At 48.3% G+C, this 16,253-nt stretch overlaps 14 non-coding genes across 14 annotated transcripts; all 14 read right to left on the bottom strand.

Annotated features, from left to right (window-relative positions):
- Nucleotides 1-352: 352 nt before the first annotated feature.
- On the bottom strand, nucleotides 353-471 carry LOC126321556 (5S ribosomal RNA). Its single transcript, XR_007558324.1, has one exon. It is a non-coding gene; the product is annotated as a 5S ribosomal RNA (ribosomal RNA).
- A 919-nt stretch (nucleotides 472-1,390) lies between these two features.
- LOC126321555 (5S ribosomal RNA) lies at nucleotides 1,391-1,509 on the bottom strand. Its single transcript, XR_007558323.1, has one exon. It is a non-coding gene; the product is annotated as a 5S ribosomal RNA (ribosomal RNA).
- A 919-nt stretch (nucleotides 1,510-2,428) lies between these two features.
- On the bottom strand, nucleotides 2,429-2,547 carry LOC126321604 (5S ribosomal RNA). The gene has a single exon (XR_007558371.1). It is a non-coding gene; the product is annotated as a 5S ribosomal RNA (ribosomal RNA).
- Nucleotides 2,548-3,834: 1,287 nt separating this feature from the next.
- Nucleotides 3,835-3,953, bottom strand: LOC126321554 (5S ribosomal RNA). Its single transcript, XR_007558322.1, has one exon. It is a non-coding gene; the product is annotated as a 5S ribosomal RNA (ribosomal RNA).
- Nucleotides 3,954-4,872: 919 nt separating this feature from the next.
- On the bottom strand, nucleotides 4,873-4,991 carry LOC126321602 (5S ribosomal RNA). The gene has a single exon (XR_007558369.1). It is a non-coding gene; the product is annotated as a 5S ribosomal RNA (ribosomal RNA).
- Nucleotides 4,992-5,910: 919 nt separating this feature from the next.
- On the bottom strand, nucleotides 5,911-6,029 carry LOC126321601 (5S ribosomal RNA). The gene has a single exon (XR_007558368.1). It is a non-coding gene; the product is annotated as a 5S ribosomal RNA (ribosomal RNA).
- Nucleotides 6,030-7,316: 1,287 nt separating this feature from the next.
- Nucleotides 7,317-7,435, bottom strand: LOC126321600 (5S ribosomal RNA). Its single transcript, XR_007558367.1, has one exon. It is a non-coding gene; the product is annotated as a 5S ribosomal RNA (ribosomal RNA).
- Nucleotides 7,436-8,355: 920 nt separating this feature from the next.
- On the bottom strand, nucleotides 8,356-8,474 carry LOC126321599 (5S ribosomal RNA). Its single transcript, XR_007558366.1, has one exon. It is a non-coding gene; the product is annotated as a 5S ribosomal RNA (ribosomal RNA).
- A 919-nt stretch (nucleotides 8,475-9,393) lies between these two features.
- Nucleotides 9,394-9,512, bottom strand: LOC126321598 (5S ribosomal RNA). The gene has a single exon (XR_007558365.1). It is a non-coding gene; the product is annotated as a 5S ribosomal RNA (ribosomal RNA).
- A 920-nt stretch (nucleotides 9,513-10,432) lies between these two features.
- Nucleotides 10,433-10,551, bottom strand: LOC126321597 (5S ribosomal RNA). The gene has a single exon (XR_007558364.1). It is a non-coding gene; the product is annotated as a 5S ribosomal RNA (ribosomal RNA).
- Nucleotides 10,552-11,470: 919 nt separating this feature from the next.
- On the bottom strand, nucleotides 11,471-11,589 carry LOC126321596 (5S ribosomal RNA). The gene has a single exon (XR_007558363.1). It is a non-coding gene; the product is annotated as a 5S ribosomal RNA (ribosomal RNA).
- A 919-nt stretch (nucleotides 11,590-12,508) lies between these two features.
- On the bottom strand, nucleotides 12,509-12,627 carry LOC126321595 (5S ribosomal RNA). Its single transcript, XR_007558362.1, has one exon. It is a non-coding gene; the product is annotated as a 5S ribosomal RNA (ribosomal RNA).
- Nucleotides 12,628-13,546: 919 nt separating this feature from the next.
- Nucleotides 13,547-13,665, bottom strand: LOC126321594 (5S ribosomal RNA). Its single transcript, XR_007558361.1, has one exon. It is a non-coding gene; the product is annotated as a 5S ribosomal RNA (ribosomal RNA).
- Nucleotides 13,666-14,952: 1,287 nt separating this feature from the next.
- LOC126321540 (5S ribosomal RNA) lies at nucleotides 14,953-15,071 on the bottom strand. Its single transcript, XR_007558308.1, has one exon. It is a non-coding gene; the product is annotated as a 5S ribosomal RNA (ribosomal RNA).
- Nucleotides 15,072-16,253: the final 1,182 nt, after the last annotated feature.

Raw genomic sequence — 16,253 nt, 5'->3', positions numbered from 1 at the left:
GCCGATCCGAATATAAACGTTGTTGCTTATCTTCGGTGGTCGGACGGGAACAGGTTTTTTTTTTTTTTTTAATGTAGTTAGTTTTTGGAATTTAGCGCTCCTACAAAACAGTAGGCTCTGACGCATTTCAAGAGCACATCTGTCGATTCGCAGTGTTTCGTTATTTTCAACGAGTTCCTATCACTCTTCCTCCGCGCATTCTTGTACAAACTGAGTTCATTACTGTAATTTCGCATCTTTCGTTTAATACAGTAGTTTAAAATGCTTGTGGAAGCATCTTTGTCGCACCTGAGAGTTTGTATGAAAAGAGGGCTGGCAGGTGTAGAGACATAAAATTTGAAAGAAGAGAGGGAGCCAACAGCACCCGGTGTTCCCAGGCGGTCACCCATCCAAGTACTAACTGGGCCCGATGTTGCTTAACTTCGGTGATCGGACGAGAACCGGTGTATTCAACATGGTATGGCCGTTGGCGTCCTTATACTGTAGCCGCACGGCACAAGAAGGATTCGCCTCTCCTCCCAATACACGCAATCGCCATTTTCGGTGGCACATTTGACGCAAAGCACGTCCTTCCACCTCGAAGGCGACGCGCAGTGCGGCGCGCCGCCACGTGGGTCAGACGCACAACACAGCTGCTCGTTGCACCGCCCGTCATTCGTTTGGTTCGTGCGGCCTCCGACACTCGCGCGAAAACATGCACACAAGACACAGGCTTTTCGACAAAGTATCCATCTCTTGTAGCGACGAAAGGTAAATTTTTGTTTACAAATTTGCCGTTGTGCACTGCTACAAAACAATATGCCCTGACGTATTTCACAACATTTCTGTCACTTCATACTGTTTTGTTATTTCCAGAGACTCTTTGGAAGTCTTCCTTGGCGCACTCTTTTCAAACTGAGTTCCTTAATATCGTATCTTACGATAGTTTAAAATCAGTATGGAAGCATCTTTGTCACATGAGAAAGGTAGCATGAAAAAACGGCTGGCAGGGGTAGCGACAAGAAGCAAGAAATGAAGACAGCCAGAGTTCCCAGGCGGTCGCCGATCCGAATATAAACGTTGTTGCTTATCTTCGGTGGTCGGACGGGAACAGGTTTTTTTTTTTTTTAATGTAGTTAGTTTTTGGAATTTAGCGCTCCTACAAAACAGTAGGCTCTGACGCATTTCAAGAGCACATCTGTCGATTCGCAGTGTTTCGTTATTTTCAACGAGTTCCTATCACTCTTCCTCCGCGCATTCTTGTACAAACTGAGTTCATTACTGTAATTTCGCATCTTTCGTTTAATACAGTAGTTTAAAATGCTTGTGGAAGCATCTTTGTCGCACCTGAGAGTTTGTATGAAAAGAGGGCTGGCAGGTGTAGAGACATAAAATTTGAAAGAAGAGAGGGAGCCAACAGCACCCGGTGTTCCCAGGCGGTCACCCATCCAAGTACTAACTGGGCCCGATGTTGCTTAACTTCGGTGATCGGACGAGAACCGGTGTATTCAACATGGTATGGCCGTTGGCGTCCTTATACTGTAGCCGCACGGCACAAGAAGGATTCGCCTCTCCTCCCAATACACGCAATCGCCATTTTCGGTGGCACATTTGACGCAAAGCACGTCCTTCCACCTCGAAGGCGACGCGCAGTGCGGCGCGCCGCCACGTGGGTCAGACGCACAACACAGCTGCTCGTTGCACCGCCCGTCATTCGTTTGGTTCGTGCGGCCTCCGACACTCGCGCGAAAACATGCACACAAGACACAGGCTTTTCGACAAAGTATCCATCTCTTGTAGCGACGAAAGGTAAATTTTTGTTTACAAATTTGCCGTTGTGCACTGCTACAAAACAATATGCCCTGACGTATTTCACAACATTTCTGTCACTTCATACTGTTTTGTTATTTCCAGAGACTCTTTGGAAGTCTTCCTTGGCGCACTCTTTTCAAACTGAGTTCCTTAATATCGTATCTTACGATAGTTTAAAATCAGTATGGAAGCATCTTTGTCACATGAGAAAGGTAGCATGAAAAAACGGCTGGCAGGGGTAGCGACAAGAAGCAAGAAATGAAGACAGCCAGAGTTCCCAGGCGGTCGCCGATCCGAATATAAACGTTGTTGCTTATCTTCGGTGGTCGGACGGGAACAGGTTTTTTTTTTTTTTAATGTAGTTAGTTTTTGGAATTTAGCGCTCCTACAAAACAGTAGGCTCTGACGCATTTCAAGAGCACATCTGTCGATTCGCAGTGTTTCGTTATTTTCAACGAGTTCCTATCACTCTTCCTCCGCGCATTCTTGTACAAACTGAGTTCATTACTGTAATTTCGCATCTTTCGTTTAATACAGTAGTTTAAAATGCTTGTGGAAGCATCTTTGTCGCACCTGAGAGTTTGTATGAAAAGAGGGCTGGCAGGTGTAGAGACATAAAATTTGAAAGAAGAGAGGGAGCCAACAGCACCCGGTGTTCCCAGGCGGTCACCCATCCAAGTACTAACCGGGCCCGATGTTGCTTAACTTCGGTGATCGGACGAGAACCGGTGTATTCAACATGGTATGGCCGTTGGCGTCCTTATACTGTAGCCGCACGGCACAAGAAGGATTCGCCTCTCCTCCCAATACACGCAATCGCCATTTTCGGTGGCACATTTGACGCAAAGCACGTCCTTCCACCTCGAAGGCGACGCGCAGTGCGGCGCGCCGCCACGTGGGTCAGACGCACAACACAGCTGCTCGTTGCACCGCCCGTCATTCGTTTGGTTCGTGCGGCCTCCGACACTCGCGGGAGACGCACCTTGTTATTGTTGTCCGTCGCAGGGATTGCGCGCGGCCGGGCGGCGGGTGGACTGCGCGGGGTGTGGCAGTGTCCTGCTGGACCGAGAGAAGCGTTCTCACCTGCCTGACACGCGTCGCGCTTCTAGATATTTGCGTAATTCGCACGGTGCATAATCGGCTGTCACCTTCCGTCCCGACTTGTCCCGACTTTGCTCGACTGCCGCTCGCTGCCGCTCGGGTCGCGGTCCATATGACAGCACAAGCACGAGGAACATCTGCGAGATGGGCGCGGGCCGAACCGGCGTGTCCGAGGCGACGTGTGCGGCCGTTCGGAGCTACCAGAGCAGCTCTGTGCCGCGCCGTGCCGTGGAAAGGTGCGAAAACATGCACACAAGACACAGGCTTTTCGACAAAGTATCCATCTCTTGTAGCGACGAAAGGTAAATTTTTGTTTACAAATTTGCCGTTGTGCACTGCTACAAAACAATATGCCCTGACGTATTTCACAACATTTCTGTCACTTCATACTGTTTTGTTATTTCCAGAGACTCTTTGGAAGTCTTCCTTGGCGCACTCTTTTCAAACTGAGTTCCTTAATATCGTATCTTACGATAGTTTAAAATCAGTATCGAAGCATCTTTGTCACATGAGAAAGGTAGCATGAAAAAACGGCTGGCAGGGGTAGCGACAAGAAGCAAGAAATGAAGACAGCCAGAGTTCCCAGGCGGTCGCCGATCCGAATATAAACGTTGTTGCTTATCTTCGGTGGTCGGACGGGAACAGGTTTTTTTTTTTTTTAATGTAGTTAGTTTTTGGAATTTAGCGCTCCTACAAAACAGTAGGCTCTGACGCATTTCAAGAGCACATCTGTCGATTCGCAGTGTTTCGTTATTTTCAACGAGTTCCTATCACTCTTCCTCCGCGCATTCTTGTACAAACTGAGTTCATTACTGTAATTTCGCATCTTTCGTTTAATACAGTAGTTTAAAATGCTTGTGGAAGCATCTTTGTCGCACCTGAGAGTTTGTATGAAAAGAGGGCTGGCAGGTGTAGAGACATAAAATTTGAAAGAAGAGAGGGAGCCAACAGCACCCGGTGTTCCCAGGCGGTCACCCATCCAAGTACTAACTGGGCCCGATGTTGCTTAACTTCGGTGATCGGACGAGAACCGGTGTATTCAACATGGTATGGCCGTTGGCGTCCTTATACTGTAGCCGCACGGCACAAGAAGGATTCGCCTCTCCTCCCAATACACGCAATCGCCATTTTCGGTGGCACATTTGACGCAAAGCACGTCCTTCCACCTCGAAGGCGACGCGCAGTGCGGCGCGCCGCCACGTGGGTCAGACGCACAACACAGCTGCTCGTTGCACCGCCCGTCATTCGTTTGGTTCGTGCGGCCTCCGACACTCGCGCGAAAACATGCACACAAGACACAGGCTTTTCGACAAAGTATCCATCTCTTGTAGCGACGAAAGGTAAATTTTTGTTTACAAATTTGCCGTTGTGCACTGCTACAAAACAATATGCCCTGACGTATTTCACAACATTTCTGTCACTTCATACTGTTTTGTTATTTCCAGAGACTCTTTGGAAGTCTTCCTTGGCGCACTCTTTTCAAACTGAGTTCCTTAATATCGTATCTTACGATAGTTTAAAATCAGTATGGAAGCATCTTTGTCACATGAGAAAGGTAGCATGAAAAAACGGCTGGCAGGGGTAGCGACAAGAAGCAAGAAATGAAGACAGCCAGAGTTCCCAGGCGGTCGCCGATCCGAATATAAACGTTGTTGCTTATCTTCGGTGGTCGGACGGGAACAGGTTTTTTTTTTTTTTAATGTAGTTAGTTTTTGGAATTTAGCGCTCCTACAAAACAGTAGGCTCTGACGCATTTCAAGAGCACATCTGTCGATTCGCAGTGTTTCGTTATTTTCAACGAGTTCCTATCACTCTTCCTCCGCGCATTCTTGTACAAACTGAGTTCATTACTGTAATTTCGCATCTTTCGTTTAATACAGTAGTTTAAAATGCTTGTGGAAGCATCTTTGTCGCACCTGAGAGTTTGTATGAAAAGAGGGCTGGCAGGTGTAGAGACATAAAATTTGAAAGAAGAGAGGGAGCCAACAGCACCCGGTGTTCCCAGGCGGTCACCCATCCAAGTACTAACCGGGCCCGATGTTGCTTAACTTCGGTGATCGGACGAGAACCGGTGTATTCAACATGGTATGGCCGTTGGCGTCCTTATACTGTAGCCGCACGGCACAAGAAGGATTCGCCTCTCCTCCCAATACACGCAATCGCCATTTTCGGTGGCACATTTGACGCAAAGCACGTCCTTCCACCTCGAAGGCGACGCGCAGTGCGGCGCGCCGCCACGTGGGTCAGACGCACAACACAGCTGCTCGTTGCACCGCCCGTCATTCGTTTGGTTCGTGCGGCCTCCGACACTCGCGCGAAAACATGCACACAAGACACAGGCTTTTCGACAAAGTATCCATCTCTTGTAGCGACGAAAGGTAAATTTTTGTTTACAAATTTGCCGTTGTGCACTGCTACAAAACAATATGCCCTGACGTATTTCACAACATTTCTGTCACTTCATACTGTTTTGTTATTTCCAGAGACTCTTTGGAAGTCTTCCTTGGCGCACTCTTTTCAAACTGAGTTCCTTAATATCGTATCTTACGATAGTTTAAAATCAGTATGGAAGCATCTTTGTCACATGAGAAAGGTAGCATGAAAAAACGGCTGGCAGGGGTAGCGACAAGAAGCAAGAAATGAAGACAGCCAGAGTTCCCAGGCGGTCGCCGATCCGAATATAAACGTTGTTGCTTATCTTCGGTGGTCGGACGGGAACAGGTTTTTTTTTTTTTTAATGTAGTTAGTTTTTGGAATTTAGCGCTCCTACAAAACAGTAGGCTCTGACGCATTTCAAGAGCACATCTGTCGATTCGCAGTGTTTCGTTATTTTCAACGAGTTCCTATCACTCTTCCTCCGCGCATTCTTGTACAAACTGAGTTCATTACTGTAATTTCGCATCTTTCGTTTAATACAGTAGTTTAAAATGCTTGTGGAAGCATCTTTGTCGCACCTGAGAGTTTGTATGAAAAGAGGGCTGGCAGGTGTAGAGACATAAAATTTGAAAGAAGAGAGGGAGCCAACAGCACCCGGTGTTCCCAGGCGGTCACCCATCCAAGTACTAACCGGGCCCGATGTTGCTTAACTTCGGTGATCGGACGAGAACCGGTGTATTCAACATGGTATGGCCGTTGGCGTCCTTATACTGTAGCCGCACGGCACAAGAAGGATTCGCCTCTCCTCCCAATACACGCAATCGCCATTTTCGGTGGCACATTTGACGCAAAGCACGTCCTTCCACCTCGAAGGCGACGCGCAGTGCGGCGCGCCGCCACGTGGGTCAGACGCACAACACAGCTGCTCGTTGCACCGCCCGTCATTCGTTTGGTTCGTGCGGCCTCCGACACTCGCGGGAGACGCACCTTGTTATTGTTGTCCGTCGCAGGGATTGCGCGCGGCCGGGCGGCGGGTGGACTGCGCGGGGTGTGGCAGTGTCCTGCTGGACCGAGAGAAGCGTTCTCACCTGCCTGACACGCGTCGCGCTTCTAGATATTTGCGTAATTCGCACGGTGCATAATCGGCTGTCACCTTCCGTCCCGACTTGTCCCGACTTTGCTCGACTGCCGCTCGCTGCCGCTCGGGTCGCGGTCCATATGACAGCACAAGCACGAGGAACATCTGCGAGATGGGCGCGGGCCGAACCGGCGTGTCCGAGGCGACGTGTGCGGCCGTTCGGAGCTACCAGAGCAGCTCTGTGCCGCGCCGTGCCGTGGAAAGGTGCGAAAACATGCACACAAGACACAGGCTTTTCGACAAAGTATCCATCTCTTGTAGCGACGAAAGGTAAATTTTTGTTTACAAATTTGCCGTTGTGCACTGCTACAAAACAATATGCCCTGACGTATTTCACAACATTTCTGTCACTTCATACTGTTTTGTTATTTCCAGAGACTCTTTGGAAGTCTTCCTTGGCGCACTCTTTTCAAACTGAGTTCCTTAATATCGTATCTTACGATAGTTTAAAATCAGTATCGAAGCATCTTTGTCACATGAGAAAGGTAGCATGAAAAAACGGCTGGCAGGGGTAGCGACAAGAAGCAAGAAATGAAGACAGCCAGAGTTCCCAGGCGGTCGCCGATCCGAATATAAACGTTGTTGCTTATCTTCGGTGGTCGGACGGGAACAGGTTTTTTTTTTTTTTAATGTAGTTAGTTTTTGGAATTTAGCGCTCCTACAAAACAGTAGGCTCTGACGCATTTCAAGAGCACATCTGTCGATTCGCAGTGTTTCGTTATTTTCAACGAGTTCCTATCACTCTTCCTCCGCGCATTCTTGTACAAACTGAGTTCATTACTGTAATTTCGCATCTTTCGTTTAATACAGTAGTTTAAAATGCTTGTGGAAGCATCTTTGTCGCACCTGAGAGTTTGTATGAAAAGAGGGCTGGCAGGTGTAGAGACATAAAATTTGAAAGAAGAGAGGGAGCCAACAGCACCCGGTGTTCCCAGGCGGTCACCCATCCAAGTACTAACCGGGCCCGATGTTGCTTAACTTCGGTGATCGGACGAGAACCGGTGTATTCAACATGGTATGGCCGTTGGCGTCCTTATACTGTAGCCGCACGGCACAAGAAGGATTCGCCTCTCCTCCCAATACACGCAATCGCCATTTTCGGTGGCACATTTGACGCAAAGCACGTCCTTCCACCTCGAAGGCGACGCGCAGTGCGGCGCGCCGCCACGTGGGTCAGACGCACAACACAGCTGCTCGTTGCACCGCCCGTCATTCGTTTGGTTCGTGCGGCCTCCGACACTCGCGCGAAAACATGCACACAAGACACAGGCTTTTCGACAAAGTATCCATCTCTTGTAGCGACGAAAGGTAAATTTTTGTTTACAAATTTGCCGTTGTGCACTGCTACAAAACAATATGCCCTGACGTATTTCACAACATTTCTGTCACTTCATACTGTTTTGTTATTTCCAGAGACTCTTTGGAAGTCTTCCTTGGCGCACTCTTTTCAAACTGAGTTCCTTAATATCGTATCTTACGATAGTTTAAAATCAGTATGGAAGCATCTTTGTCACATGAGAAAGGTAGCATGAAAAAACGGCTGGCAGGGGTAGCGACAAGAAGCAAGAAATGAAGACAGCCAGAGTTCCCAGGCGGTCGCCGATCCGAATATAAACGTTGTTGCTTATCTTCGGTGGTCGGACGGGAACAGGTTTTTTTTTTTTTTTAATGTAGTTAGTTTTTGGAATTTAGCGCTCCTACAAAACAGTAGGCTCTGACGCATTTCAAGAGCACATCTGTCGATTCGCAGTGTTTCGTTATTTTCAACGAGTTCCTATCACTCTTCCTCCGCGCATTCTTGTACAAACTGAGTTCATTACTGTAATTTCGCATCTTTCGTTTAATACAGTAGTTTCAAATGCTTGTGGAAGCATCTTTGTCGCACCTGAGAGTTTGTATGAAAAGAGGGCTGGCAGGTGTAGAGACATAAAATTTGAAAGAAGAGAGGGAGCCAACAGCACCCGGTGTTCCCAGGCGGTCACCCATCCAAGTACTAACCGGGCCCGATGTTGCTTAACTTCGGTGATCGGACGAGAACCGGTGTATTCAACATGGTATGGCCGTTGGCGTCCTTATACTGTAGCCGCACGGCACAAGAAGGATTCGCCTCTCCTCCCAATACACGCAATCGCCATTTTCGGTGGCACATTTGACGCAAAGCACGTCCTTCCACCTCGAAGGCGACGCGCAGTGCGGCGCGCCGCCACGTGGGTCAGACGCACAACACAGCTGCTCGTTGCACCGCCCGTCATTCGTTTGGTTCGTGCGGCCTCCGACACTCGCGCGAAAACATGCACACAAGACACAGGCTTTTCGACAAAGTATCCATCTCTTGTAGCGACGAAAGGTAAATTTTTGTTTACAAATTTGCCGTTGTGCACTGCTACAAAACAATATGCCCTGACGTATTTCACAACATTTCTGTCACTTCATACTGTTTTGTTATTTCCAGAGACTCTTTGGAAGTCTTCCTTGGCGCACTCTTTTCAAACTGAGTTCCTTAATATCGTATCTTACGATAGTTTAAAATCAGTATCGAAGCATCTTTGTCACATGAGAAAGGTAGCATGAAAAAACGGCTGGCAGGGGTAGCGACAAGAAGCAAGAAATGAAGACAGCCAGAGTTCCCAGGCGGTCGCCGATCCGAATATAAACGTTGTTGCTTATCTTCGGTGGTCGGACGGGAACAGGTTTTTTTTTTTTTTAATGTAGTTAGTTTTTGGAATTTAGCGCTCCTACAAAACAGTAGGCTCTGACGCATTTCAAGAGCACATCTGTCGATTCGCAGTGTTTCGTTATTTTCAACGAGTTCCTATCACTCTTCCTCCGCGCATTCTTGTACAAACTGAGTTCATTACTGTAATTTCGCATCTTTCGTTTAATACAGTAGTTTAAAATGCTTGTGGAAGCATCTTTGTCGCACCTGAGAGTTTGTATGAAAAGAGGGCTGGCAGGTGTAGAGACATAAAATTTGAAAGAAGAGAGGGAGCCAACAGCACCCGGTGTTCCCAGGCGGTCACCCATCCAAGTACTAACCGGGCCCGATGTTGCTTAACTTCGGTGATCGGACGAGAACCGGTGTATTCAACATGGTATGGCCGTTGGCGTCCTTATACTGTAGCCGCACGGCACAAGAAGGATTCGCCTCTCCTCCCAATACACGCAATCGCCATTTTCGGTGGCACATTTGACGCAAAGCACGTCCTTCCACCTCGAAGGCGACGCGCAGTGCGGCGCGCCGCCACGTGGGTCAGACGCACAACACAGCTGCTCGTTGCACCGCCCGTCATTCGTTTGGTTCGTGCGGCCTCCGACACTCGCGCGAAAACATGCACACAAGACACAGGCTTTTCGACAAAGTATCCATCTCTTGTAGCGACGAAAGGTAAATTTTTGTTTACAAATTTGCCGTTGTGCACTGCTACAAAACAATATGCCCTGACGTATTTCACAACATTTCTGTCACTTCATACTGTTTTGATATTTCCAGAGACTCTTTGGAAGTCTTCCTTGGCGCACTCTTTTCAAACTGAGTTCCTTAATATCGTATCTTACGATAGTTTAAAATCAGTATGGAAGCATCTTTGTCACATGAGAAAGGTAGCATGAAAAAACGGCTGGCAGGGGTAGCGACAAGAAGCAAGAAATGAAGACAGCCAGAGTTCCCAGGCGGTCGCCGATCCGAATATAAACGTTGTTGCTTATCTTCGGTGGTCGGACGGGAACAGGTTTTTTTTTTTTTTTAATGTAGTTAGTTTTTGGAATTTAGCGCTCCTACAAAACAGTAGGCTCTGACGCATTTCAAGAGCACATCTGTCGATTCGCAGTGTTTCGTTATTTTCAACGAGTTCCTATCACTCTTCCTCCGCGCATTCTTGTACAAACTGAGTTCATTACTGTAATTTCGCATCTTTCGTTTAATACAGTAGTTTAAAATGCTTGTGGAAGCATCTTTGTCGCACCTGAGAGTTTGTATGAAAAGAGGGCTGGCAGGTGTAGAGACATAAAATTTGAAAGAAGAGAGGGAGCCAACAGCACCCGGTGTTCCCAGGCGGTCACCCATCCAAGTACTAACCGGGCCCGATGTTGCTTAACTTCGGTGATCGGACGAGAACCGGTGTATTCAACATGGTATGGCCGTTGGCGTCCTTATACTGTAGCCGCACGGCACAAGAAGGATTCGCCTCTCCTCCCAATACACGCAATCGCCATTTTCGGTGGCACATTTGACGCAAAGCACGTCCTTCCACCTCGAAGGCGACGCGCAGTGCGGCGCGCCGCCACGTGGGTCAGACGCACAACACAGCTGCTCGTTGCACCGCCCGTCATTCGTTTGGTTCGTGCGGCCTCCGACACTCGCGCGAAAACATGCACACAAGACACAGGCTTTTCGACAAAGTATCCATCTCTTGTAGCGACGAAAGGTAAATTTTTGTTTACAAATTTGCCGTTGTGCACTGCTACAAAACAATATGCCCTGACGTATTTCACAACATTTCTGTCACTTCATACTGTTTTGTTATTTCCAGAGACTCTTTGGAAGTCTTCCTTGGCGCACTCTTTTCAAACTGAGTTCCTTAATATCGTATCTTACGATAGTTTAAAATCAGTATGGAAGCATCTTTGTCACATGAGAAAGGTAGCATGAAAAAACGGCTGGCAGGGGTAGCGACAAGAAGCAAGAAATGAAGACAGCCAGAGTTCCCAGGCGGTCGCCGATCCGAATATAAACGTTGTTGCTTATCTTCGGTGGTCGGACGGGAACAGGTTTTTTTTTTTTTTAATGTAGTTAGTTTTTGGAATTTAGCGCTCCTACAAAACAGTAGGCTCTGACGCATTTCAAGAGCACATCTGTCGATTCGCAGTGTTTCGTTATTTTCAACGAGTTCCTATCACTCTTCCTCCGCGCATTCTTGTACAAACTGAGTTCATTACTGTAATTTCGCATCTTTCGTTTAATACAGTAGTTTAAAATGCTTGTGGAAGCATCTTTGTCGCACCTGAGAGTTTGTATGAAAAGAGGGCTGGCAGGTGTAGAGACATAAAATTTGAAAGAAGAGAGGGAGCCAACAGCACCCGGTGTTCCCAGGCGGTCACCCATCCAAGTACTAACCGGGCCCGATGTTGCTTAACTTCGGTGATCGGACGAGAACCGGTGTATTCAACATGGTATGGCCGTTGGCGTCCTTATACTGTAGCCGCACGGCACAAGAAGGATTCGCCTCTCCTCCCAATACACGCAATCGCCATTTTCGGTGGCACATTTGACGCAAAGCACGTCCTTCCACCTCGAAGGCGACGCGCAGTGCGGCGCGCCGCCACGTGGGTCAGACGCACAACACAGCTGCTCGTTGCACCGCCCGTCATTCGTTTGGTTCGTGCGGCCTCCGACACTCGCGCGAAAACATGCACACAAGACACAGGCTTTTCGACAAAGTATCCATCTCTTGTAGCGACGAAAGGTAAATTTTTGTTTACAAATTTGCCGTTGTGCACTGCTACAAAACAATATGCCCTGACGTATTTCACAACATTTCTGTCACTTCATACTGTTTTGTTATTTCCAGAGACTCTTTGGAAGTCTTCCTTGGCGCACTCTTTTCAAACTGAGTTCCTTAATATCGTATCTTACGATAGTTTAAAATCAGTATCGAAGCATCTTTGTCACATGAGAAAGGTAGCATGAAAAAACGGCTGGCAGGGGTAGCGACAAGAAGCAAGAAATGAAGACAGCCAGAGTTCCCAGGCGGTCGCCGATCCGAATATAAACGTTGTTGCTTATCTTCGGTGGTCGGACGGGAACAGGTTTTTTTTTTTTTTAATGTAGTTAGTTTTTGGAATTTAGCGCTCCTACAAAACAGTAGGCTCTGACGCATTTCAAGAGCACATCTGTCGATTCGCAGTGTTTCGTTATTTTCAACGAGTTCCTATCACTCTTCCTCCGCGCATTCTTGTACAAACTGAGTTCATTACTGTAATTTCGCATCTTTCGTTTAATACAGTAGTTTAAAATGCTTGTGGAAGCATCTTTGTCGCACCTGAGAGTTTGTATGAAAAGAGGGCTGGCAGGTGTAGAGACATAAAATTTGAAAGAAGAGAGGGAGCCAACAGCACCCGGTGTTCCCAGGCGGTCACCCATCCAAGTACTAACCGGGCCCGATGTTGCTTAACTTCGGTGATCGGACGAGAACCGGTGTATTCAACATGGTATGGCCGTTGGCGTCCTTATACTGTAGCCGCACGGCACAAGAAGGATTCGCCTCTCCTCCCAATACACGCAATCGCCATTTTCGGTGGCACATTTGACGCAAAGCACGTCCTTCCACCTCGAAGGCGACGCGCAGTGCGGCGCGCCGCCACGTGGGTCAGACGCACAACACAGCTGCTCGTTGCACCGCCCGTCATTCGTTTGGTTCGTGCGGCCTCCGACACTCGCGCGAAAACATGCACACAAGACACAGGCTTTTCGACAAAGTATCCATCTCTTGTAGCGACGAAAGGTAAATTTTTGTTTACAAATTTGCCGTTGTGCACTGCTACAAAACAATATGCCCTGACGTATTTCACAACATTTCTGTCACTTCATACTGTTTTGTTATTTCCAGAGACTCTTTGGAAGTCTTCCTTGGCGCACTCTTTTCAAACTGAGTTCCTTAATATCGTATCTTACGATAGTTTAAAATCAGTATGGAAGCATCTTTGTCACATGAGAAAGGTAGCATGAAAAAACGGCTGGCAGGGGTAGCGACAAGAAGCAAGAAATGAAGACAGCCAGAGTTCCCAGGCGGTCGCCGATCCGAATATAAACGTTGTTGCTTATCTTCGGTGGTCGGACGGGAACAGGTTTTTTTTTTTTTTAATGTAGTTAGTTTTTGGAATTTAGCGCTCCTACAAAACAGTAGGCTCTGACGCATTTCAAGAGCACATCTGTCGATTCGCAGTGTTTCGTTATTTTCAACGAGTTCCTATCACTCTTCCTCCGCGCATTCTTGTACAAACTGAGTTCATTACTGTAATTTCGCATCTTTCGTTTAATACAGTAGTTTAAAATGCTTGTGGAAGCATCTTTGTCGCACCTGAGAGTTTGTATGAAAAGAGGGCTGGCAGGTGTAGAGACATAAAATTTGAAAGAAGAGAGGGAGCCAACAGCACCCGGTGTTCCCAGGCGGTCACCCATCCAAGTACTAACCGGGCCCGATGTTGCTTAACTTCGGTGATCGGACGAGAACCGGTGTATTCAACATGGTATGGCCGTTGGCGTCCTTATACTGTAGCCGCACGGCACAAGAAGGATTCGCCTCTCCTCCCAATACACGCAATCGCCATTTTCGGTGGCACATTTGACGCAAAGCACGTCCTTCCACCTCGAAGGCGACGCGCAGTGCGGCGCGCCGCCACGTGGGTCAGACGCACAACACAGCTGCTCGTTGCACCGCCCGTCATTCGTTTGGTTCGTGCGGCCTCCGACACTCGCGGGAGACGCACCTTGTTATTGTTGTCCGTCGCAGGGATTGCGCGCGGCCGGGCGGCGGGTGGACTGCGCGGGGTGTGGCAGTGTCCTGCTGGACCGAGAGAAGCGTTCTCACCTGCCTGACACGCGTCGCGCTTCTAGATATTTGCGTAATTCGCACGGTGCATAATCGGCTGTCACCTTCCGTCCCGACTTGTCCCGACTTTGCTCGACTGCCGCTCGCTGCCGCTCGGGTCGCGGTCCATATGACAGCACAAGCACGAGGAACATCTGCGAGATGGGCGCGGGCCGAACCGGCGTGTCCGAGGCGACGTGTGCGGCCGTTCGGAGCTACCAGAGCAGCTCTGTGCCGCGCCGTGCCGTGGAAAGGTGCGAAAACATGCACACAAGACACAGGCTTTTCGACAAAGTATCCATCTCTTGTAGCGACGAAAGGTAAATTTTTGTTTACAAATTTGCCGTTGTGCACTGCTACAAAACAATATGCCCTGACGTATTTCACAACATTTCTGTCACTTCATACTGTTTTGTTATTTCCAGAGACTCTTTGGAAGTCTTCCTTGGCGCACTCTTTTCAAACTGAGTTCCTTAATATCGTATCTTACGATAGTTTAAAATCAGTATGGAAGCATCTTTGTCACATGAGAAAGGTAGCATGAAAAAACGGCTGGCAGGGGTAGCGACAAGAAGCAAGAAATGAAGACAGCCAGAGTTCCCAGGCGGTCGCCGATCCGAATATAAACGTTGTTGCTTATCTTCGGTGGTCGGACGGGAACAGGTTTTTTTTTTTTTTAATGTAGTTAGTTTTTGGAATTTAGCGCTCCTACAAAACAGTAGGCTCTGACGCATTTCAAGAGCACATCTGTCGATTCGCAGTGTTTCGTTATTTTCAACGAGTTCCTATCACTCTTCCTCCGCGCATTCTTGTACAAACTGAGTTCATTACTGTAATTTCGCATCTTTCGTTTAATACAGTAGTTTAAAATGCTTGTGGAAGCATCTTTGTCGCACCTGAGAGTTTGTATGAAAAGAGGGCTGGCAGGTGTAGAGACATAAAATTTGAAAGAAGAGAGGGAGCCAACAGCACCCGGTGTTCCCAGGCGGTCACCCATCCAAGTACTAACCGGGCCCAATGTTGCTTAACTTCGGTGATCGGACGAGAACCGGTGTATTCAACATGGTATGGCCGTTGGCGTCCTTATACTGTAGCCGCACGGCACAAGAAGGATTCGCCTCTCCTCCCAATACACGCAATCGCCATTTTCGGTGGCACATTTGACGCAAAGCACGTCCTTCCACCTCGAAGGCGACGCGCAGTGCGGCGCGCCGCCACGTGGGTCAGACGCACAACACAGCTGCTCGTTGCACCGCCCGTCATTCGTTTGGTTCGTGCGGCCTCCGACACTCGCGGGAGACGCACCTTGTTATTGTTGTCCGTCGCAGGGATTGCGCGCGGCCGGGCGGCGGGTGGACTGCGCGGGGTGTGGCAGTGTCCTGCTGGACCGAGAGAAGCGTTCTCACCTGCCTGACACGCGTCGCGCTTCTAGATATTTGCGTAATTCGCACGGTGCATAATCGGCTGTCACCTTCCGTCCCGACTTGTCCCGACTTTGCTCGACTGCCGCTCGCTGCCGCTCGGGTCGCGGTCCATATGACAGCACAAGCACGAGGAACATCTGCGAGATGGGCGCGGGCCGAACCGGCGTGTCCGAGGCGACGTGTGCGGCCGTTCGGAGCTACCAGAGCAGCTCTGTGCCGCGCCGTGCCGTGGAAAGGTGCGAAAACATGCACACAAGACACAGGCTTTTCGACAAAGTATCCATCTCTTGTAGCGACGAAAGGTAAATTTTTGTTTACAAATTTGCCGTTGTGCACTGCTACAAAACAATATGCCCTGACGTATTTCACAACATTTCTGTCACTTCATACTGTTTTGTTATTTCCAGAGACTCTTTGGAAGTCTTCCTTGGCGCACTCTTTTCAAACTGAGTTCCTTAATATCGTATCTTACGATAGTTTAAAATCAGTATGGAAGCATCTTTGTCACATGAGAAAGGTAGCATGAAAAAACGGCTGGCAGGGGTAGCGACAAGAAGCAAGAAATGAAGACAGCCAGAGTTCCCAGGCGGTCGCCGATCCGAATATAAACGTTGTTGCTTATCTTCGGTGGTCGGACGGGAACAGGTTTTTTTTTTTTTTAATGTAGTTAGTTTTTGGAATTTAGCGCTCCTACAAAACAGTAGGCTCTGACGCATTTCAAGAGCACATCTGTCGATTCGCAGTGTTTCGTTATTTTCAACGAGTTCCTATCACTCTTCCTCCGCGCATTCTTGTACAAACTGAGTTCATTACTGTAATTTCGCATCTTTCGTTTAA

Source organism: Schistocerca gregaria, unplaced genomic scaffold (assembly GCF_023897955.1).
Source record: "Schistocerca gregaria isolate iqSchGreg1 unplaced genomic scaffold, iqSchGreg1.2 ptg000749l, whole genome shotgun sequence".
Taxonomy (NCBI): Eukaryota; Metazoa; Arthropoda; class Insecta; order Orthoptera; family Acrididae; genus Schistocerca; species Schistocerca gregaria.
Note: the sequence above shows the minus strand (reverse complement) of the source record. Positions and strands in the feature narration are given on the sequence as shown.